Below are 24,996 nucleotides of genomic sequence, written 5' to 3'. Positions count from 1 at the left end.
GCAAATTTTTTCTACCTATTATTGAGGGTGTATTTTCCCTTCCTTACATCTTTTCATTTGCTCATCAACCTATTTAAATAAATTTAACTTTGCCTATGCATAAAAACACATTTTATAATTTAAGAGTAAAAAAATCCACTAAACCATTGTTTTGTGTTTTAAGGAGCTTGGCATTGAGTCACAGCTATTTTCATAATAGGCTGAGAGTTATAATTACCATTCTTACTTTTCTCGAATTGATGCATATTTTCTAAAAATCTCAATTTAAGTTTCTAATATAAACATACCACATATGTAATCCATATAAACAAAAGCTCTTTGAAGTCTTCAATCATTTTTAGCAGTATAAAGGAGTCCTGAGACTAAAAAGTTTGAGAATGGCTGATATATCCTGTTGGCAAACAAAAAACGGTAGAGTTAGAAACATACCAGGGGATTCCAATTCAATCCCATCAAGGTGGCATGTACCAGTGCCATCTCACTAGTCCAAGTGATCAATTTCTGTTCACAATTGATCATAATGATAGGACTAATTACCAAAGGGAACACATAAACAAGAACAGTGTCTGCAAATACTAGCTGATAGAATAAAAAAGGAAGAGAACGATCCAACATGGGAAGTGAGATACACAGCAGACCCATAGAATGGCAGATGTCCTAAACAGCACTCTGGCCTCAGAATCAGCCCTTAAGGCATGCGGATCCGGCTGAAAAGCCCATGAGAGTATTTCAGGCATGGAAAGCCAAGACACTCTGGGGGGGAAAAAAAACCTAAATGAAAGATCTCCGTGAATGAGATCCCAGTGGAAAGAACGGATCATCAAAGAAGGAGGTACCTTTTTCTGAAGGGAGGAGAGAACTTCCACTTTGATTATGACCTTATCTAAATAAGATTGGAGTTGGCAAACTCAAAAGGCTTCCATAGCCTTGGCAACTCATGACAAGAGCCTAAAGTGATTACTGATGCCATAAACAAGAGTGTCAGTTTGTTAAGTCAACAACAGGAGTCACTGTGCACTTACTCCTCATGTAAGATCTCTGTCCTTAGTGTGCTGTACATTAAGATTTAATGCTATAACTAGTACTCAAACAGTATTTTTCACTTTATGTTTCTGTGTGGGAACAAACTGTTGAAATCTTTACTTAATGTATGCTAAACTGATCTTCTGTATATAAAGAGAATTGAAAATGAATCTTGATGTGAATGGAAGGGGAGAGGGAGTGGGAAAGGGGAGGGTTGTGGGTGGGAGGGACGTTATGGGGGGGAAGCCATTGTAATCCATATTCTGTACTTTGGAAATTTATATTCATTAAATAAAAGTTAAAAAAACCACTTATTAAGAACCTTTGTATTTTTAGACACCAGGCTAGTCCCTTAGAATCAGTGACAGAACCTTCCCTTACAGTTTAGAGGTGAAGGCATACTCCTCAAAGAGTAAAATATAGTTGGGGGCACAAAGTATAGAGATAATATATATTGTGGGAGTCCAGAAGGCAGCATGCCTAACTGATCATGAAGGAGCACTTTTGTGCAATCATATTTGTTACGCTTTCTTGGGAAAGATGACTACTGGGCCAATGATTTTAATGATCAGAATGAGTTAGCCTGGTGAAAGATGTGAAAGGAGGCAGAAACAAAGGCATGGAAGCAAAGACGGTAGGGTATGTAAGCTGGTCTCTGTTAATGCATGTGGGATGAGTCCAAGCAGGGAGTGGAGGTGAAGCTGGAGGGATGGCAGGGTTAGATTGTACAGAGTCATTTCTGGGAGTTTGGACTCTATCTTTAAAAAAAAAAAAAAAGGAAGCATCCCCTTACCTTTTTTTTTTTTTAAAAAACACATAATGTGGTCTGATTCCTTCTTTCTATACATGCAGTACTTTGGTTTATTAACATAATGGTAGTTAAGTATTGAGTATTGAACACACTTTACTTATGAGAATACTTCGAGTTTGTGGAAAATGGAATTTAAAGGTAAGTTTCTTTTGGTGTAAAATATTTTGAAGTCTACATAATGTTTAATATGTGTTTTCTATGAATTTTTTGAAAGTTCGTATATCAACACTTTGCATACATCTTCATTTTACTTGTGAAAAGACTGAAGCTCAAAGAGTTACAGGTGCATCACGAAGGTGGAATGGTGCTCAAGTCCTGGCAGCCTTCCTAGAACCAGCACCATTATACCATGGCACCGCTCAGTATAAAGGAAATGTGGAAGAAAATAGTTATTAGTTGGTGAACAGCTAGTCACAAAATTGTTTTCAGAAGTGGATACTGGCTTTGTATATGGTCTAAAAACTACAGAGTTGTGTGTTTTGAAGAGGTGAAATTTTCAGTTATGTATATCTGTCGCTCCCCCTCTTCATGGAGGAATGACACTAAACCCTGCCTAGGCTTCATATCCGAGTCACGGCACCATTATGTCGCTCCCCCTCTTCATGGAGGAGCGACACTGAACCCTGCCTAGGCTTCTTATCCGAGTCACGGCACCATTATGTCGCTCCCCCTCTTCATGGAGGAGTGACACTGAACCCTGCCTAGGCTTCTTATCCCAGTCACGGCACCATTATGTCGCTCCCCGTCTTCGCAGAGGAACGACACAGGACCCTGCGCTGTTCTTTTGTCTGCTCGGCCCTTCCCGGGTTGGCTGCTGGTTCTTCCCGGGTTGGCTACCGTCCCTTCCACCTCCGTGGAAGGGCGGTTCCCCCTAGCCACTTTCCCCACTTCCGCGGGGGAGCAGCACACCACCGGCCGGCTCTCTCAGAGGCTGCACAGGTGTTCCTTCAGATAGATGTTCCTAGTGCATGCCGTCTCTCTCCTCCTTTATAGTCCTCTTCCACCAATCCCAACTCTGCTACCCACACGCCGAGTACGCTGCTCTCCTCCAATCAGGAGCAGGTCCTACAGTTTATTGGTTGAACTGGAGGCAGCTGTGTAGAAGCTGTTTCCTCCTCTCCCAGCGCCATATTGTGGGAGAGCAGATGCATAGAATAAGTCTTAATTCCAGTAACTTAGTCTAGTCCAAGTTGCTCCCCACATATATCAATAAAGCCATGAACTAAAAAAAAAAAAAAAACAAAAAAAAAACTTTTGTACATCTGACTCAAATAATATTCTAACAGTAAAGCATTTCTGTTAACATTTGTTGACAGATAGCAAATATAGGCTTCTAATAGACTTCTGTGAAAATAATTCTTTGAGAACTTCAAGTGCAAGTTATGAGGCATATGTATAAATTGGGTCACAATCTTTTACTTGGTTATATGAAGAAATTCAAATATTTCTACAGTGAAGGTGTATAAAATAAACCTGTCTCATATCATAACTTTGTCAGCCTGCTTTCCTATCAGTGACCATCAAGGGTATTCTCTGCTTTGTGTTGTCAATATGCTAGATCATAATTTTGCTTTATAATCAAGTAGTTAATGTCATTTTAATGTTTGCTTGTAAATATTTCTCTAATGCGCCTGCTGGGCTCTATGATATCTTACAACAATAGAAAAACAGGTGAACAGAGATTTAATTTTTGTACCTAGTATGTCATTTTTTATTGAAAACATTTTTGTAAATTTTTGGTCTTGCTTAGGAAGATTTTTTATTTTGCAGCGAAACAGAACATAACCATAGTTTTAAAAACGAAGTATTTCCATTTTTTTGAAAGGCTAAATGGGGAAATGAGAACTGTTAGAGCTAGATGGAAAGGAAGAATGATATACAACAAACCAATGTGGAACAATGAACCAGAAACCTTTCAATTATCAGCTAAATGATAAATGACAAAATGTGTTACCAAATCTTCATCATTTCTTTTGCACCCATTTAAATCTGATAGTTTCTCACAGCCAGCACATTTGTTTTTAAGAAATTTTGCTTTCTAGATCCTTGAAATAATTTGGGTGATAGTCTCTTCACTACTATATATGGTACTACTGTGAAAGTTTTATCAGCATTGTTCATAACAGCAAAAAGTGAAAACAGCCCAAATATCCATCAACTAAGAAGTGGGTAAATGTGATGTATTCATATAATGGAATATTCTGCAATCAAAACAAATATATACAGCAATATGGATGAACCGTGAAAGCATTATGTGTTATGAAAGAAACCAGTCACAGAAAACTATGTATTATGTGATTCCATTTATATGAAGTGTCCAATATAGACAAATCCATGGACCATGAAGTTGGTTACTGATTGTTGAGAACAGAAAGTGACTGCTACTGGGTATGGGTTTCTTTTGGGGATGACAAAAATGTTCTAAAATTGTGGCAAAGGTTGCATATTTCTGCATAAATACACAGCATAAACCAATGAAACCTTTCCATTATCTTTTCGTTGTATTTGGTGTCTACTAGTTCCTCTCTTCTAGCTCTTCATACAGTATATAATACATTAAACGCTGCTGTGTGATGGAACACTAGAATTTGTTACTTATATCTGACCATGTTTTGATTCCCATTATTCAACATCCCTCTATCTCTCCTTCTACCCAGCCTCTGTAGTAATCACTGTTCTATGTTTAAACTCACCTTTTTTTTTTTAACCTTCCATATATGAGAGAGAACATGCAATATTTGTCTATGTTTGGCTAATTTTATCTAATAATCTCCAGTTCAGTCCATTTGCTGTAAGTGACTGCATTTCATTTTTTATGACAGAATAATATTCCACTGGGTATATGTACACCACATTGTCTTTATTCATTCATCCATCAATGGATATCTAGGTTTGAATAGTATGTTTTAAGTGGGTGAATTGTATCGCATATGAGTTATATTCCAATGATGCTGTTTGATTTGTCTTTATCTCAGTAGTAACAATGATAACCTGAATATTAGAAAGCTTGAAAATTCATGTTGAATTCATGGGAAAATAAAAGACCAAAGATTATATTGTACTGTATATGTCTAATCAAAACTATTTTGTGAAACTAATTCATAATTGAAATAGAATAATTTTTTGCTTGGGAGGTAAAAATACCCTATATCTTATAGATATTTTATTAGTATTTAATTCCAGTCTCTCCCTTTCTAGAGAAATTTTGTACTGTAACAGAGCTCCTTCAGTATTGACCTGACAAGCAGGAGAGTAAAACTATTGGAGTTGAAGAGTCAAATGGGCACCCATGCTGGCTGTGTTTCCAAGGCTATTTTACATTAGGGAGAATGGCATGAGGACAACGTGTCCAATGTGTCAGGCACAAAGGGGTTTTTCTTCCTGATTGACCATGTGTGTCTTCTTGTTTTAGCTATGTCATTCTTTCTTTAGACAACGGAAGGAAAAGCTCCCAACCGTGACTGCTGGAAATCCTTTATTTCTGTCTTCCTAGTACTGCAGGTTATGTTCACAGTCATCACCTCCTTTTACACATAGCCCTTCTTCATTCCTTCTAGGTCTCCAAGTTAAGCAAAATATTGTGTGTAGGGGGATTTTCTGGCTGGGAAACCTTTTTTTTTTTTTTTTTTTTTTTTTTTGACAGGCAGAATTAGTGAGAGAGAGAGAGAGAAAGGTCTTCCTTCTGTTGGTTCACCCCCGAAATGCTGCGCCGATCCGGAGCCAGGAGCCAGGTGCTTCCTCCTGGTCTCCTATGTGGGTGCAGGGCCCAAGGACTTGGGCTATCCTCCACTGCCTTCCTGGGCCACAGCAGAGAGCTGGACTGGAAGAGGAGCAAGCGGGACAGAATCCGGCGCCCTGACCGGGACTAGAATCCGGGGTGCTGGCGCCACAGGTGGAGGATTAGCCAAGTGAGCCATGGCGCCGGCCTGGGAAACCTTTTGAATTCTTACTCTTTTGTGCTGCAAGTCAGAATGAGAATTTGCTTGGGAGTTCTGGAAAAGACTTTATAATCTACGTCCAACCAATCAATGTCTAATTCCAAGTTAAATAATTTCTTTCTTTACTTTTCCCATCATAGGGCAAGGTGTTTATGAGATCTTCATTTCCTTACCCTGATTTATTTATGGCCCTTCCAATTTAGCTTTAATTTCCATTGATTTGTCACAGAAATAAATTCTTAGCAATGGAGGACCTCCTTTATGCCAAACCCGATAACCCTCATTGTACTTGACTTTGTGATAATTCTCCTGATAACACCAACTCTGAACTATCCCTTTTACTAGAACTAAACTAATGCTTATTTGATAACTCTGCAGTATTCAGGCTTGCTTCTTACCTTTCAGCTGATCCATCTTTGTGTCTTGCATATTCTTTTGCTCAAGTTGGAGGATTTGCTCGAGACTCTATGTCAGTACATGACCTACTGCATCTTGTTTGTATTTAGACTTTGTGCTGCAGGGAGGAGGATGTGTCCCAGTGGTTAAAGGTACCTGCAAAGTGTACTATTCCTACCATAGACTATGATGTGGAAATTACCATTAAAATCAATTTCATGAAGTCTATAATTCATTGAATAATAATATTAATTTCCCAGTTTGATCCTTGTAGTGTGGTTTTGGAAGTTAACATTTGGAAAAGTTAGAGTTTGTAAGAACTCTTTGTACTATTTTTCTAAGTCCTATGTTAACTCAAACTGAAAAGTTAAAAAAATGAATCAAAATGTATGTATTGGGGCCGGCACTGTGGCATCGCTGGTAAAGCCACCGCCTGTAGTGCCGCATCCCATATGGACGCCAGTTCGAGTTCCAGCTGCTCTACTTCCAACCCAGCTCTCTGCTATGGCCTGGGAAAGCAGTGGAAGATGGCCCAAGCCTTTGGGCCTCAGCACCAGCATGGGAGACCTGGAAGAAGCTCCTGGCTCCTGGCTCCAGATCAGCTCAGCTCCGGCCATTTGGGGAGTGAACCAGCGGATGGAAGGCTTCTCTTTCTCTGCCACTGCCTCTCTGTAACTCTGCCTTTCAAATAAATAAATAAACCTTTAAAAAATCAATTTCAAGGCTCTCAGCATGTCAGTAGTACAGACCTTTTCAGACCTGTGGTTCCTTACTTTAGAGAGTTCAAAATCACTAAGAGCAACATTTTGAAATGGATTTCTGGACACCCTCCAAATCTGTGATTTAGACTTTCTTGACACGGGGCCCAGATAAAAACATTTTTAAAACATCCAACTGTTTCTGATGCAGATGGTTCAGCCATCATTTTTCCATTCTGTCTATCAGTGTGTATCCAACCTCATAGGAGTTTCAGAATCATCTGTAAGAGGCCTGGAATCCAGAGACACCCAAGGGAATTAGCAAAAAGAAGTACATAGGAAGTAGGTTAATTAATGAGGTTTTGGTGTTAGTGTTGTTATAAATGGTTTAAGATACTTCATTATGCCTGCATTTGGGGAGAAGTGCACATCTCCTAATATTTTTACTTGACTGGATTTCATGCATTGTCTACGTCTCACAAACTTTCTTTCTGCTCCCCTTTCTGGGGGAAAGCTCCTCAGAATCGTGCCCAGCCACAAAGATGGCTTCTCCAGCTTGCCATACGGGCCTAACACGCTACTGTATTTCTGGCCATAGGAACCGGTTCTCTTGTGTGGCTCCTTTAGTCTAATATATTAAGAGAATCCAGATAAACCAGATTTCTTTCCATACAGCAACTTCTTCAGGAGGTGGAGAGAAAGAACCTTATGCTCAGAAGTCAGGCTGTCTTTTATGGACATGAGACTGTTATCACCACCTCATGCTTTGTCTCATTAATGATTGTTACTTTCTGTTATCGGAAGAGAGCTTGGTCCATTGTGAGGTCACTAGGATTAATAATGTAGGGTGATTTTTAGTTCCTGGAAGCAACTTGTCAGCCACTCATATTTTAAAATCTTCTGCTGTGAGGAAATGTATTGTATTCATAGGGTATGTCCTTCTTTATTAGTGACTTTTAGGCATCTGTGAATGGTCTGATATACCCTAATATTTCTAGTACTGTGGATTCTGTTTCCTGATGGGTAATGATGTAGATGTTTGGGATGTAAAACTGTGAAGAGCTAACACATATAGTGAGAATGACTAGGTTTTAGTTCTAGTGAGTAAAATTTAAACTTTTCCATCTGTTTCATCCTTTAAAATGAAAGATATTTGAATTTGCTCTAATATTGTGTTCCTATACTGTGGCTAGACTCAGAATTTAGGCCCCACCTCCCGGAGTATTAGTTAAATTCTCTGAATTAAATCAGGAAGGACAAAAAAACAGTAAAAATTACTTAATCAGAATAGTTTGGTAAAGCCCAAGGTTAACATTTTAGATGTTGTAGACTCTTTGCTGCTCTTTATAGTGAATTCAGTGTTGTTTAGATGTATTTCTAATTCTAGGGATAGCCTTATGGCTGTCTCCACGGCAAGCCTGAAACCCCTCCAGGGCTGGACTCTATGGTAGTTGCAAATAGAGATAAAAGATAATGCCTTTGTGTCTTGTATGCTGTTGAGCATTGGACACAAAAGGTCTCTGTCTCTCTTGAGGGAGTCAGAATGCCAAGTCAGTTTTGAGGAAAGGAGAATAGAGTGATGGGGTGATTCAAAACTTAGGCCAAGAATCCCACGTTCGCTTCTTTGTGTGGTTTCCCGTAATTTAGGAAACATAATTTGATTTTTTCCTATGTTTTCTTTTGACAGTGTCTTTTCCCCTCATTATCATGTGTTGGGAATCTATACATGTCAAAGAGATTATTTTGGATTCCTAAGAGTGGCCATGGTAGATGGCCTTGCTGTATGAAAATATGGCCCATTTATCTCAGCGTTAGTGTTACCTTGGAGCTTTAGGATTCCCTAATACTGAATGCCAGGCTAGATCTACCAAATCAGAATCTGTATTTTAATGAGACTCTTTAGTTGATCTATTTACATATTAAAATCTGAGGTTCATTATCATAGGGAGTTGTGGCTATTTATTTTGCTGGTCTTGAGCACACTAGTTTTTCTACCTCTTTTGATCATTAAAATGGCTCTGAACTTCCTAGAACTTACTACAGCCATAACATATTGGGATGTGGGGATGTGTGTTTATATGTGAAGGTGATTGACTTACACACAGAAACCACATGCAATGTAGACTGATTCCGATAATATTCTCTCTCATCTTGAAACCTGAAGGGTAACATCATGTGTTTGATATTTGATTACTGTTCGGCTCTACTTGATAGATATGTCTAGGAGGTGGAGAGCAGTTCAGTACTCTTAATTCTCAAAGCAAGTATCTTTACTATAATTAATAAGTAGTTGATTTTAGAAACTTAAAAGATTTTTATATAAAAATTTGATTTGCATGAAGTTTGTATAATATTGGGAAAAAGTGACTGTTTGCTTAATACATATGTCTAATAATTCTAACAATGATGTTTAAAGGAATTAAGTAGATGTAGAAAATGTAGGCAGTAAAGTGGAAGGTCTTTTTAAAGTCATAATTGTGACAGGGTCTCTCTCTCTTTTTTTTTTTTTTTTTTTTTTTTTTGACAGGCAGAGTGGATAGTGAGAGAGACAGAGAGAAAGGTCTTCCTTTTGCTGTTGGTTCATCCTCCAATGGCCACCACAGCTGGTGCGCTGCGGCCGGCGCACTGCGCTGATCCAAAGGCAGGAACCAGGTGCTTCTCCTGGACTCCCGTGGGGTGCAGGGCCCAAGTACTTGGGCCATCCTCCACTGCCTTCCCGGGCCACAGCAGAGAGCTGGCCTGGAAGAGGGGCAACCAGGAAAGAATCCAGCACCCTGACCGGGACTAGAACCTGGTGTGCCGGCGCTGCTAGGTGGAGGATTAGCCTGTTGAGCCGCGGTGCCAGCCAATGACAGGGTCTCTTTAGCACGCATGAGAAGTGTCAAGTGACTATTGATGAGAAAATGATAGATTTGTAGTTGAGGTTCATGCTTGTCCAACTCTGTGAAGCGAGACCCAAGGCTCTGGCAGAAGTTAACTGCTATATGACTTTGCTGCTTGTGTTTCTCTGTGTGGAGAATCTGCTTTTTGTTCAGTGAGGAGGCAAGAGAGTCACTTAGGCAACTGAAACTTGGACTCTTTATTTATTATTTATTTATTTTTATTTATTTATTTTTCCATTCTGAACTTTTGGGAATGTGGCATTTCTTTTCTGGCTGCTTCAGGCATCTGGTTCCTGCTGATGCACATGCCACAGGGTCAGGCCAGGTCCATGCCGCTGCAGTCCTTTTCCTGTACTTTAATAAGATGACATTTTATGTCAGGATGAAGTCCACAAGTCATTCCAAAGCCATTCTGTAGCTCCTGGAGCACAAGACTCACAGAATTTTCCATGATTGCATGTACATTTTGAAAAGTCAAATGCATGTATAAAACAGTTTGTCAGACTGGTGCTGGAGGAAAACATGAACAAGTTGAAATCAGTTGTTTGGGAGGAATATTTTGGCATAGTTTCTCTGAAGTTGAGTAAACATAATTTGTCCGTGTACCCAACTGGGCACACAGTAGCAGTCCTTCTGGCCAAAGAATGAGTTTGCACACAGTAAACAAGTTCCTAGTCTGCATTTCTAGGACATAGACGGTTCCTGCTTGTGTGTGTGTACACTCTTACATATTAGCTCTATATAGCGCTGAAGGCAGAGCCTTCCCCGGGCTTCATTACTTTTTTCAGAGAGCCTCCTTGTGGTCTGCTCAGGCAGCACTTTCTGCTTCTTCCAAGCTTACTGTAGGTGTCAGCTTGCTGGGTGCCCCTCTTCATGTCTGCTGTACTGAACACTTTGCTTGGCATGCCATTTTAGGGGTTCAGGTCTGACCCACACAGGCCTTAAGGCCAAGACCAATTACCTGAAGTCTCCCAAGAACATGGTTGCAGAGGGAAAGTGAGGCTTTGCTAAAGACACTTCAGAAATTTTTTCTAACGTGTACTTCCTGCTGGGTGAGGGCAGCTATTCCTTTTCTCCCCTTTGATGTATTTTATTCTCACTTAACCTTGGCAAAGTGGAGTAGCCACCAAAAGTATCATTTAGTTTATTTCAGGGAATAAAATAAGTTTCTTGAACTTGTTGTTCCCTCACAGCTTTTTTTGGGGAGAAAAAAACTATGCATGCCCTATGAACTAAAATGATAGCTTTATAGTTTTGCTCATTACATCATTTGATTTACTGTTATCAGTAAATCTATGGATGAATTTTTCTGAGCATTAATTCTCTACTTTTGCCTCTTTGTTCACCGTTACACTTTCTGTACTTTGCAAAGCAGGCTGTCCACTTTGTTATCAGGAGCATGATAAGCATGGAATGTGACAAGGGTCACTCACCAGCATCCCTTCTCTCACTGCTTGTTTCTGGTGCTTCCCAGTGAGTAGTGCACTTGTTTGATAGCTGGAATGCACAGTGGGGACTATCTACACAGTGACCTTAAGAACATGTTCATACTTCATGAAATGGACTGTCCAAGGACTGCCCTCTTTCAGATTCCCTTCTATAAAATTTATTTCAAAGAGAAACATTACTGATGGATCCTTTAGTAATCTGGGGAATTTAATTCAGGTTGTCAAGTGGGTAGGCTTATAATACTTCAGTGGTCTTAAACTGTTCATACAGCAAAAGTGCTGACTTTGTGATTATACAGAACACCCTGAGTTGGAATGGTACACGAGATTATGCTCATACTTCTAGGTGGCTTGTAGGCTAGCTTTCTTGGAGTCTGGTTTGGATTGAGGTAGGCTATCAAGGACAGGCTCTACCCATTTCAAGGATGCCTTTGAGTATGCCATGCATATAGTTGGAAGGGCTGAGGCAAGAATGGGACAGTTCCTTTATTAGATTTTCATTTGGCCTTGCTGGGAGGGTACAACAAGGTTGGTGGGTGATTGAAAAGCTGGGGAGCATTCCTGCAGGGGCTATCTTTTAAGAAGAACCAGAAAATTTAATGAAGGTCAGAGAATGTGAGCCAGAGAGAAGAGGTATATTTTACCCTTTCACCAGCATCTGGAAGGGGCTCCCTTTTTGTTGTGAAACTCAGGAATCATTCTCAAAGTCATGATGAGTATACACTGTGAATTCCCTGGAGATGCTTGTAAGCCCTAGGCCTTTTTTTCTTTTTTTTAAAAGCTCTACCTACCTACCTACCTACCTACCTGAAAGGCAGAGTCACAGAGAGGGAGAGGCAGAGAGAGAGAGGTCTTCCATCTGCTGGTTCACTCCCCAAGTGGCAGCAATGGGTGGAACTGGGCCTATCCAAAGCTAGGAGCCAGGAGCCTCTTCTGGGTCTCCCACGTCAGTGCAGGGGCCCAAGGACTTGGGCCATTTTCCACTGCCTTCTCAGGCCATAGCAGAGAGCTGGATAGGAGGAGGAGCAGCCAGGACTTGAATTGGCACCCATGTGGGATGCCAGTCACTGCAGGTAGCAGCTTTACCCACTATGCCACAGTGCTGGCCCCAGTATTTAGGCCTTTCTTTTAGAGATTTGAATTCAGTAAGTGTGTGGTAGGCTCCTGGAATCTGTATAATTTTAAGTGCTCCTGGTAAGTCTCATGCCTGGGAAATTCTGGAACATATTCTGCTAGACTGTATTTGTTTTCTTGGGTGGGAGTCCATTGGTTGGCTCCCCTAGGAGTCCAGTGAATAATTACAATGAATTACTGGATCATGGTAATGTTGTATCTATGGATATAATAATTCCATTTATGCTTTATGAAGAGGGCATTTCAATGTGTTTCTCAATGAATTTTTCTAAAGCTATTCTCTATTGATTTATTTGAGAGACAGAGTGGGGAACACTTCCCATATTCCTGAACCAGCTGAGGCTGGGCTGGGCTGAGCTGAAGCTGGGAGCTGGGAACTTAATCCAGGTATCCCATGTGGGTGGCAAAAATAAACACAGCCTTCCAGGATCTTTATTGATAAGAAATTACAGGCAGGGTCTGGAGCCAGGCATCCAAATCTAACATGAGATATGGGTATCTTTTTTTTTTTTTTTAGATTTTATTTTTTATTTATTTGAAAGGCAGAGTGATGGGGGTAGGGGGATCTTGATTAGCTGTAATGCCTGGGGCCAGGTCAGACCAAAACCAAGGGCCCAGAATACTATCTGGGTCTTCCACAGGAATGGTAGGGGGCCCAAGTACTTGGGCCATTATCCATTGCTTTCCCAGGAGCATTAGCAGGGAGGTGGATCAGAAATGGAGCAGCCAGCGCTCTGATAGGGAATATCTGCACTGCAGGTAGCAGCTTAACCTGCTACACTACAGTGCTGGGCCTGTGGGTGTCTTAACCACTAGGCAAAATGCCTGTGCCTCCTAGAACTTTTAATAAATTCAGTTGTATTTTGTTGGGTGAACTTAGTCTGATTGAAAAGATGGCTTCTCTGAACTCAGTGCCCTCTTATCTTCTATAGCATCTTTCAGAGTTTTGATGTACATATATCAGCAAGCACAGTGAATATTAGCTACAAAATCAAACAAGATTCCTAGGCTTTTGATTTACATTATAGATGTAAACTTTTAAATATGGTTGGCCTAAATTAATTTATGCTACCATCAAAAGACAATATTGAATAAAATGGAAAATAAAACTCTTAGATTTCTGTACACTAATGGGGATAATTTGTGCATGGAAGGAGCTTGATAAACACTGGATGGGTTTTAGGACTTGGTAAGTGGCGATTCTATGGTTCAGTGAATGTTTTTTATCTCAGGACTGGCTGGTTTTAGGTATCTGAAAGGCACTTGACCTAGCCTTAGAAGAAGGATTATTGAGGTTGCTAGACTCAGGAACAGGAGCATAGCCTCAGGAAGAGAGTAGAACTAGGGAACAACCAGAAGCCTGCACAGACTGGGTAAGGGGAGGTGTTCGTGTTCCTTCTTCCTCTGCTTTTGTTTGCACAGCTGTTTCTTTCTTGTCTGTAAACAGAGCAGATTTCTCTATTCCACAGTCAGCTTAGTAGAAAAATAGCCACCATGCAGTTTCTGAGTAACTCATGAAAACATTTCCTTGACTGTTCTCATGGTTTCAATTCGAAACTTTCAGAATCGGAGTCTGACTGGCCTGGCTTGAGTCAGTGTGCATCGCTGGGCTCTTGGTAAGTGCAAGGCTGCCAGAGTCTGTTATGTATCTGGAGGTAGGGAATGGAATGATGAGGTGTGGTCCTTGAGAAAGGTACTGTGATACATATTGTGATTTTTCACAGGGGCTGGCTTTTATTCCTCTATTTAGATATGAACATGGTTGCAGTGTTTTGTTCACAAAGTATTGCTTCTCTTCTGTGTTTTTGTATAAGCTGATAGATTTAGTTGTTCCTACCCTTCTTCACCTGACTAACCCCTATTTGTGTTCAAGTTTCAGATTAAATGACTGTTTAGAAGAACTCACCAGTAAGTCCCTTGTTTCTACATGCCCTTCCCTTCTCTTGACTCCAGAGAAGGAAAAGGAAGAGAATTTAGAAAATGTGTACTTCCCTAAAATGAGATCTAGGCTTTGTACTCCCTACCTACAAGTTTTAGTGCTAACTCTTCTAAGTAATAAAAAGGAAGCAAGACAGGAGATACAAAAATTCACAATTAATATAATGCAAAGTAAAATAAAAATTCCAGAAAGATTTTCCATATAGTGAGAGAAAGCATTAGGATATGGAGTGAGCAAAAGTCTTTATGAAGGGGGGCCGGTGCTGTGGCTCAGTGGGTTAAAGCCCTGGCCTGAAGCACCGGCATCCCATATGGGCGCCGGTTCTAGTCCCGGCTGCTCCTCTTCTGATCCAGCTCTCTGCTGTGGCCTGGGAAAGCAGTAGAGGATGGCCCAAGTCCTTGGGCCCCTGTGTCCACGTGGGAGAGCCTATGTGGGAGACCCGGAAGAAGCTCCTGGCTCCTGACTTTGGATCGGCACAGCTCTGGCTGTTGTGGCCATCTAGGGAGTGGAAGACCGCTCTCTGTCTTTACCTCTCTGTCTTTCAAATAAATAAAATAGATCTTAAAAAAAAAGAGAGAGACTTTATGAAGGACATTCACTTGAGGTACACCTTAAAATACAGGTTGAGATTCTAGAGTTTGAGGTGGAGAAAAAAGAGAATCCTAGGTACAAAAGTAAGCATAAATGGAGGCACACATGTAGCAAAACTGAAGGTATGTAAAACCCATTTCACTAGAACAGGAGGACAAAGGTGCAGTAGGAAGTTAATCTAGAGATGGTCAATTAGTTAATGTCCACAGATGAGCAGATTGAGGAAGTTGCTCTTAATTCCATTGGGAATGGGGAGCCATTATCACATTTTGCACAGAGGAAATAGGTCATTAGAACTTAAGCTCCATGAAGTAAACAAAGCCTGTGTGTCTTTAGAGTCTAGCACTGTGTCTGGCATGGAGAACATGTGCCTAACAAATGTATACCTGACACTGTGAATGATCAGAATTGTATCTTAACAATGCTAATCTAGCATTGCTCATCTAGCAGCACCATATAGAATGAGACAAGGAGAAGACTGAGAGCTGCAGGATCAGTTTGGAGGAGACTACAGAAGCTTGGTGAGAATTAGGTAAACTTCTGAGCTAGGAAAGATGGAGGCTAACTTGCACAACATAGTGGAGGTAGAATCTGAAGGACCAGACACAGGAAAAGAAAGGGACCCTTTCAATTAAGTAGCTAAATTTCCAAAAGTAACTGAAGACCAAATGAAATTATAATTACTGTTTTGTGAGTGAAAACTATGAAAGAGTTCCTATTGTTTTTTAAGTTAAAAGTTGGGAACATGAAAACTAATTGATCAGAAGTGAGTTCTTAAAAAGGAACACTTTGGGGCCGGTGCTGTGGCTCAGCGGGTTAACGCCCTGGTCTGAAGCACTGGCATCTTATATGGGTGCTGGTTCTAGTCCTGGCTGTTCCTCTTCCGATCCAGCTCTCTGGTGTGACCTGGGAAAGCAGTAGAAGATGGCCCAATTGCTTGGGTCCCTGCACCCATTTGGAAGACCCGGAAGAAGCTCCTGGCTCCTGGCTTCGGATCAACACAGCTCTGGCCGTTGTGGCCAATTGGGGAGTGAACCATCGGATGGAAGACCTCTCTCTCTCTCTCTCTCTCTCTCTCTCTGCCTTTCCTCTCTCTCTGTAACTCTGACATTCAAATAAACAAATGAATCTTAAAAAAAAAAAAAAAAAACTTCAAGGTCTGCTTCCCTTCCATCCTGTGACATCACAACAGTGAGGCTTCCTGTGTTCTATGGTGTTGGCACTTCTTGCATTTTTCCTTTCTCTTGACTGAGAGGAAGCAGGCAGAGAGGAGAGTACAGCCTCAAGCAGCACACAATTAAAAAAAAAATCTTCATTTAAAAACATTTCCAGGGGCTGGCACAGTGGGTTAAAGCCTCGATCTGTAGTGCTGGCATCCATATGGGCACTGGTTCAAGTTCCAGCTGCTCCACTTCCGATCCAGCTCTCTGCTATGGCCTGGGAAAGCAGTAGAAGATTGCCTAAGTCCTTGGGCATCTACACTCTATTGGGAGACCCAGAAGATGCTCCTGGCTTCTAATCAGTGCAGCTCTGGCTGTTGCGGCCATTTGGGAAGTAAACCAGCGGATAGAAGACCTATCTCTCTCTCTCTCTCTCTCTCTCTCTCTCTCTCTCTCTGCCTTTTAAATAAATAAATCTTTAAAAAAATTTCCAAAGACAAAAGGCAATTAAGATATGGATTAGCACGGGCCTAGAGTTTTCTTTCATTAAAAGCAGTTTGCAGAAAAAAGTGAGTATTTTCATGGAAGGAATCACCATGTTGGTGAAGTGTTGGTTGTGTGAGTCCTTCTGGAACTTAGCACTGTAAGACTCTTTCAGTCACTAACTGCCCCCCCCAACAATATCAACAATATCTTGTTCATATTAATGTGCTATGATTTATCTTCTTGCAAATTCTCTTGGGCATAGAAACACAAGGTAAATTAATCCAGAAAGCTTTCATAAAGGATATCGTGGTCCAGCTCCCTGCTAATGCACCTGGGAAAGCAGCGGAAGTAGCCCAAGTCCTTGGCCCCTGCACCCTCGTGGGAGACCCGGAAGTAGTGCCTGGCTCCTGGCTTTGGATCGGCCCAACTCTAGCTGTTGTGGCCATCTGGGGAGTGAGCCAGTAGATGGAAGATCTCTCTCTCTCTCTGCCTCTCTAACTCCACCTTTCAAATAAATTTTTTTTAAAAGATTGTATCATGGGCACTGTGCTAGGCACTGGGGATAAGAAGATTTGTAAGTTTTGTTTTCTACTCTTTTAGAGTTTATAATCCTTAATGAAGAAACAGGCCATATAATATAATAACCTATATTACAAACATATGCCAGCTGCCTGACTTCATAGTGTTTGTTTCATAAATGGATTAAAAACCACCAGTCTAGTACATCATACCATATAAGTAGATTTAATTTATCTTTTTCTTTTCCTGAAGACAGACACTTGAGGATTTCCTAAAGATCTCATTGAGAGAGAAAATCATGTTTGACAAATTAAATAGAATACAATTATTAATAGCTTACAGTTGCTATAAATTGATCTCAAACGCTTTCTACTGGAATAATGGAACAGGCTCTTTGATTTATGTTGTAACTCCATTGCCAAGTGTTTCCATAGCTACAGTGCTCTTTGTGCAAGGTCCCCAAGCTGGTTGTGTTAGGCAGTCTCAAGTTGCCCATTTTCTCATGTTGCATACTTGCAGTCTTTAGCAGTGGAAAGAATTTAATAGTCATAGATTCATAGAAGTCTTCTTAAAAAAATTGAAAACATGGAAGGTGAGTGATTAAATATAACAGTTTCTTTGGAAATGAATACAATGAGATTTAATTTAAGCATACTCATCTTCAGAAGAAAATTGCAGTAATTCATCTTTTTGGTAATTCAGAGAAAGCTTCTACAGTATTTGACCTTTGATTACAAAAGTGTCTTGAGCTGGCTGTTGTGGCTTAGTATTGTAAATGCTGAAATACAGTTGTAAATCAAAACATAAAATCTATCAAAATATAAAATCTAAGTTGGTAACACATTGGGTATCTAAAAAAGAGTAGCACTCTTATTTATATCATCTGAGTAATTTTACAGGTGAGCATTCTGTGAATGCAAGAGATAAATTAACTTGTTTATGGCCTTCCAGCTCATAAATGGAATGTAAAGTTATACCTGGTGTGTCTAACATTCATTTATGCTACAAATTTTCAAACTGTAGGCCTCACCATTGTCTGCCTCTGACCTCTCTTTCTGAATAGGCAAGTTTCAGTAGAATTCACACTTGATCTTAGCCAAAAGACCGAGAAGCAGTCAGTATATCACTAAATCACACTTTTCGTTCAAGGGGAGTGAAGGAGGAAAGGGAGTAGGCATGGGAATGCACACTTCCGAGGGGTCATACGTTGGAGGTCTTGTGCTTTTTGAGATAAAGTTGAGGGGAGAGAGACAGTTTTCTTAAGCCATAGGCCTGATCAGCCACTGTTCTCGTTGTGGAAATTTTCCTGTCTCCTCAAGTAGAATGTAGTTTTTTTGGGGAATTGGACCTAGGTCTTTGAAAATTTGTATCCTAGCATAAAAACTAGTACATAACAGATATTCACCAAATGTTGAATATTGAATGACTCCAAGTAAGTGCTAGGTAATGTTCAGAACAGGATTCTCAGATGTTCGGCTCACCATACAGGAATCACTTCAGTTAACATGATGATAATTCAGCTCAGTATAAATATTGGGCTTTCAATTTTTATTTTCTTTGTATATCCAAACAAGTTGAAAATTGCTGGCCCAGACACCAGATTTTATTCCTGAATATTATAACTTTTCCTTCAAACTCTGAGATGCTGCTGATGATAATATTTATGGAGTGTTCTCTATGTTCCAGGTTCTATTCAAGTGTTTAAAATATGTATTAACTCATTTAATCTCCACAACAGTTTTGGGGTGAGTTCTATTATTCTCACATTTCATATGAGGTAATTGAGGAAAAGTAACTTGCACCGGGTCAGACAAGTACTGTGTCATCGAGTCCAAGTTCAGTATGGCTCCACATCCCTGCCCTGCAGTAGGTTGTCCCATAATGGTTTATTTAAAAGGAGTCTTCCTTGAATGTGGGGAGCAACTGGGAGCAACTCGGACTAGACTAAGTTACTGGAATTAAGACTTATTCTATGCATCTGCTCTCCCACAATATGGCGCTGGGAGAGGAGGAAACAGCTTCTACACAGCTGCCTCCAGTTCAACCAATAAACTGTAGGACCTGCTCCTGATTGGAGGAGAGCAGCGTACTCGGCGTGTGGGTAGCAGAGTTGGGATTGGTGGAAGAGGACTATAAAGGAGGAGAGAGACGGCATGCACTAGGAACATCTATCTGAAGGAACACCTGTGCAGCCTCTGAGAGAGCCGGCCGGCGGTGTGCCGCTCCCCCGCAGAAGTGGGGAAAGTGGCTAGGGGGAACCGCCCTTCCACGGAGGTGGAAGGGACGGTAGCCAACCCGGGAAGAACCAGCAGCCAACCCGGGAAGGGCCGAGCAGACAAAAGAACAGCGCAGGGTCTAGTGTTGCTCCTCCACGAAGAGGGGGAGCGACATAATGGTGCCGTGACTGGGATAAGAAGCCTAGGCAGGGTTTAGTGTCGTTCCTCCATGAAGAGGGGGAGCGACACTTGAATGCTTTCCTCTATAAATTCATAGCATATACTGACTGCATTCCTCTTAAATGTTGATCTGATTTAATTGTTATAGTGTTAGGTTTTCTGTGAGTGCTACTTCTTAACCTGATTTCAGAACCTGTAAGGACAGGGACTAGCTCTTTATTTCTTTTTAATTCTTGCCATTGTTGTCATGTGTTGCTCCTTATGTTATCAAGATAATTGATGATTTTGAAAATGAATGGAAATCTTCTCCAATGCAGTGCTTCTTTAAGGCTCCTATCTTTTTTTATGAAACAAATGTTTCATAACAGATATAATATTGATTTTTAATGATAGACTCATGGTTCTCCCTTACCCCATCAGTTTAACCTTTTAAATATCTCCATGGAAATGCTCTATTTTTTAAAAATACTTTATGTATGTATTTGCGAGGCAAGGTTACAGACAGAGGAAGAGACAGACAGAGAGAGGTCTTCCATCCACTGGTTTACTTCCCAAATGGCCGCAATGGCCTGAGCTGGACTGATCCGGTTCCAAGTTTCTCTGACATTGTTGCAGGGGCTCAAGAACTTGGGCCATCTTACATTGCTTTCCCAGGCCACAAGCAGAGAGGTGACTTGGAAGAGAAGCAGCCGGACACGAACCAGCACCCATTTGGGATGCTGGTGCTGCACGCAGAGGCTTAACCTGCTGTGCCACAGATCCAGCCCCAGGGAATACTCTATTAATAGTATGTTCCTGTTAAACAGGGTAAAACAAATACATAAAATAAACCATTTAAAAGTGAAGAATTAAATGGTATTAAGTATATTCACGGTTTTGTATAACCATCACCAAAATTTAGTTCCAGAACCTTTTTTCTTCATCCTGAAAGAAAACCCTTTATGCATAACTCCTGGTTTTCTCTTTAGCCTCTGTTAACTGCTAATCTGCTTTCCATTTCTGTGGACTTGCTCAGTCTGGATATTTCATATAGCAGTCATACAAAATGTAGGCTTTTGAGTCTGGCATCTTTCATTTAGCGTAATTTTTTTCAAGGTTTACCCATGTTCTATCATATTTTAGTGTTTTATTCCCTTTTATAACCTAATGTTCCATTCTATGAATATACTACATTTTATTTATCCATCTTTGTGCTAATGGGCATTTATGTTGTTTACAGATTTTGGCTATTGTAAGTAGAACTGCTATGAACATTCACAAGTATTTGAACACCTGTTTTGAATTCTTTTGAGTATTTAGGAGTAGAATTGCAGATGGAAATTCAATGTTTACTTTATTGAAGATCTCCAAAATCCCTTATATAATGTGTAATACAAACATATTATTACTCAAGTTACAATTAAGCACCTTCTTTTCTGTCATTCTTAAAGTTAATTTATCAACAGACCTCAGTTCTACCTTCCAAAATATCCTGAATGCAACCCCCCTTTTCAATGAAGCTTTCAGCTGAATCATCAGACTCTTCATAAGTCTTACCTACCAGCTGCTAACTATATGACTTGTGCATTGTTGAATCTGAGTTGCAGTATCAAATTACTGATAAAATAGGGGATAATGTCTATGTAGGCTTGTTGCAGTAATTGAATTAATATATATAAGCTCTTAGTATTATGGGGACACAATAGGGCTCAATAATTGTTAGCTATTATTAATAGTCTAACTGCCTTCCTGGATTTACCTCAAATCTATTAGCCATACTGCTATCAGAATAATTTTTCTAAAATACAAACCTAATCATGCTGCTTTTCTATTTTACATCTTTAACATTCAGTGCCTAGAAGATAAAGTCCAAACTTGTTATCTTGATTTGAGATGCCCTTCTTTGGCTTTCTCCTGTCCTGTTTGGTACCTTATCAAGACCAGTGTGTACACCTCCACCACACGTAAGGTTATAGTTTTAGATCGTTTGCTTACTCTTCTGTTTTATACTTAATTTTTCTACTTGAACCTCTGAGGATTTCCCTTATTTTCATGAAAATTTAGCTAGGCCATTTATAAAAAGAGATACATTGATTTTTTTCAAAAGGCAGAATGATATACAGAGAGATTAGACACACAAAGAGAGATCTTCCTTATGTTTTTTCACTCCAGATAGCCGCAATGGCCAGGTCTGGGTAGAACTAAAGCTAGGAGCCAGAAATTCCATCCAGGTCTCCCATATTGATAGCAGGGGCCCAAGTACTTGGGCCATTTTCCTCTATCTTCCGGACATATTAGCCAAGAGCTGTATTAGAAGCAGAGTACCTGGAATGTGAACCAGCACTCAGTATGGGATGTTGACATTGCAAGCAGCAGTTTAACCTTTTGTGCCATACCAACAACCCCTTAGCCATATATTTAAAAAGATGTTTGCTGTTATTTTATTCTGAATTTTTTAAGTTTTATTGGGAAAGGCTTCTTAGGTTATCTGATCCACACTATTGCTGGGAATAAAAAGTCCTTTTTATATTTCTTTCTTTCCCCTTTGCCTCTCAAACTGTGTTCTTCTAGGACTAGAATTGGATTCGATTCATCTTTATTTTCCTAGGTTCTGCAGCATATAATATAGGTTATAGTCCTGTTTAATGAATATTCTCCAAGCCACAATGTTTATTTGGAATACCTACTCACCTTTTGAAATTCACAATAAACTAATTGCTGTAGTTGTTAAATAAGAATCCATGTAAATGCCAGCTGCTAGATGAAATTTGTATGTATGAGAATATTTCCCTGTGGCCATATTAAGTTTCCATCAATAAATTCTTTGGTACTCAAACACAAGCATCTGTGTGTCCTGATCTTAGATGTGGTTTACAAATGCTCCATGTCCAGATTGTGTATTGTAGTCATAATCTTTTAGCAGAATTATAAATGTAATTCTTCATGGGAATGATGGTCTCTGAGTTTTATAACAAAGGGAAGTATTAGAGTTGCAGTTAATTTTTTGCTAGAGCCATAATGTCTTACATTTCTATAGTTCATTTTTAAAAGAAATTTGCAGTACAACATGTACCATACAATTCACCCATATAAAGTGTATAATTCACTTGAATAAAGGCTAAAGGATAAGTAACCTGGAGAAGAGAGAAAGCTTACGGGAATGCGGTAGCTTCTTCTAGTGTTAAAAGATCTGTCATGTGAATCATGTAGAAAAAGGTTTAGGTCTATACCGTGTTAGCCTAGAGAAGAGAACTAGGGAGACACAAGGAGATGGATTTATGTCAACACTTTTATATGAACTGTATCAGTGTTCATATTCATAATGGGATTTCTGACAATTTACATCAATTGAAAATGAATTGGGCTGCCTCGGAAGTTCATAACATTCTCCATCATTAATAATGCCTAAACATGAGCAAGATGACTGCCAGTGGAGAATTCTATAATGGTGAATTTAGGCCTCTTTTGGGTTGTTTTAGATAATTTCTGAGGTTCCTTTCTGCCATAAGAAATTGATTCTTTGAAGTCTATAGAAAACAAAGGTAGAAGTTAACTACATCCTGCAAAACAGGCTATGTATGTGTGGGTGTGTAATAAAGTAAGAGTAGATTAATGTCTTCTTGAAAATTGGTGGTCAAATCATAAAATTTTAGAACAGTGAAGGACCTCATTGATCCTTTTGTCTCTGCCATTGCATTGTATGAAAGGGGACATGAAGAGATTCAGGTGAGCCTTGTGGCTTAGTGGGTAAGGCCACTACCTGAGATGCTGACACCCTATATGGGCATCAGTTCATGTCCTCGCTGCTCCACTTCCAATCCAACTCCTTGCAAATGGCTTGGGAAAAGAAGCAGGAGATAGCCCAAGTCATTGGACCTCTGCCACCTACACAAGAGACCCAGGTGAAACTCCTGTCCCCTGGCTTCAGCCTGGCCCAGCCCTGACTGTTGTGACCATTTAGGGAGTGAACCAACAGATGGAAGGGGTCTCTCTCACTCTAATTCTTCACTCTTCACTCTCACTCTCACTCTTTCACGCTGTCTCTCCCTCTCACGCTGTCTCTTTCTCTAACTGCACTTTTCAAATACATGAATCTTCAAAAGAAGAAAAAGGTATAGATGTTATTCACATTGTCCAATGTCAAACAGTCAGGAAGTTGCAGAGTTGGGACTAGAATCCAGATTATTTTAAAAAGTAAAAGAATTACTCATTTTAATAATTCAGAGAAAAAATAACCTTTTGAGGACAAGATAAGAGTGTGAATGACAAGGTTTACCATAGTACTTAACCTGGTGCCGCTATCAGAAGGTGTTGAACTGAGTGAACCATTGATTTGATACAATAGACAGTTTAAAACTGTGTTCTGTGTCTGTTTTTTTCTCATTGTTTTTGAATGTTCTGTTATTTTCATAGTTTGATTCCAAGGATCTAGTTTTCTAGGTTCACCTTTATCTCAGCGTCTTGAATGTTTAACACAAATAATAAATGGAATAAACAGCAAGCATTAAAAACTTCTAAGTAAGAACATTCAAGAACAATGCAATAGAAACATTGGGGGAAAGAATTTTGGGCTCAGTAAGGTAGGCTAGGAGCTTATCAGCCAGTAGTGAGAACTCAGTAGGTCCGTTGATGTGTTCAGGTGGGATATAATTTTGACAGATGGGGATGGGCAGCAGTTCTGTCCTCTAAATCTAATAAGCACATGGCATTAAAATATTATAACAATTAATAACGTGAGAAAAACATCTAATCTTGATCATTGTCTTAAATATTTTAACGAGTGAATCAAATAAATTTTCTTGCTTAAAATGAATGTGTTTGGGTGTAATGACAAGCATCTTAATTTACTTCTGCTTTTCTCTGAGATTGCATGTCTTAATCTTCCTCATAGCATACTGTAGAGAATAGGGTATTTTGCATATTTCCAGTCCTCTTCTCACTGTTTTTTATTACATGAAATATCCTTTGATATTTGTATATGGTCCACTGGGGCCTAAAGGTAGAAGAAGGATATTTTATTCTGTCATTTAAAGTGTTTGAGAAGCCTGTCATGGATTATGAGCCCTTTCAGTGAGTCACTTAGAGAGTATCTCCAGCCACAAAATCCTGTGAAATTTAGTTTCATAATTGCATCACACGCCTTTGCTACCATTGTTGGAGTCAGAATTCACTTGGGGAAACACTAACTTAATTGCCATACTTTATCTCTTCTTCCTTCAGTACACCTGCAAAGTGCTTATCATAATGGGAATTATGCTTGTTCCAAGGAGAAGCTATCCTTGTGAATTAGCCAATTAGCCAGAGTTCCATATCTTTCCAAACCTATGAATTTTTTTCCTTTAGGTACTGACACTTATTTGTGAGCTTGCAAATTGAAATGTATGTATTCCTTTGCTTGACATCTTATCACTGTATAATATGACCTTCAGCTATGCTTTTAGGAAGTGATTATGTATGTCTGGGTAAAAAAATTTTTCAATGATATGTGAAAACTGATTTTTTTAAAAAACCAAATTTTAAAGAAACTTGTCTCCTGGTTTCTTAGCATATGAAACCAAGGTAGTCTTCAACAGCGTTAAAAGAACTTGAGAATGAG

At 39.8% G+C, this 24,996-nt stretch overlaps 1 protein-coding gene and 1 long non-coding RNA gene across 6 annotated transcripts in view; both read left to right on the top strand.

Annotated features, from left to right (window-relative positions):
- Window positions 1-24,996, top strand: part of FRMD5 (FERM domain containing 5) — a 383,107-nt gene that overhangs the window by 119,951 nt on the left and 238,160 nt on the right. The gene's annotated exons all lie outside the window — the stretch shown is intronic.
- Window positions 13,865-16,139, top strand: LOC149123091 (uncharacterized). Its single transcript, XR_016218547.1, has 3 exons — window positions 13,865-13,946; window positions 14,204-14,238; window positions 15,753-16,139. It is a non-coding gene; the product is annotated as an uncharacterized LOC149123091 (long non-coding RNA).

The sequence above is a fragment of the Oryctolagus cuniculus genome, chromosome 12 (genome assembly GCF_051225735.1).
Source record: "Oryctolagus cuniculus isolate XC-2025 breed Fujian yellow rabbit chromosome 12, ASM5122573v1, whole genome shotgun sequence".
In the NCBI taxonomy this organism is placed as follows: Eukaryota; Metazoa; Chordata; class Mammalia; order Lagomorpha; family Leporidae; genus Oryctolagus; species Oryctolagus cuniculus.
This window is presented reverse-complemented; position numbering and strand designations above follow the sequence as displayed.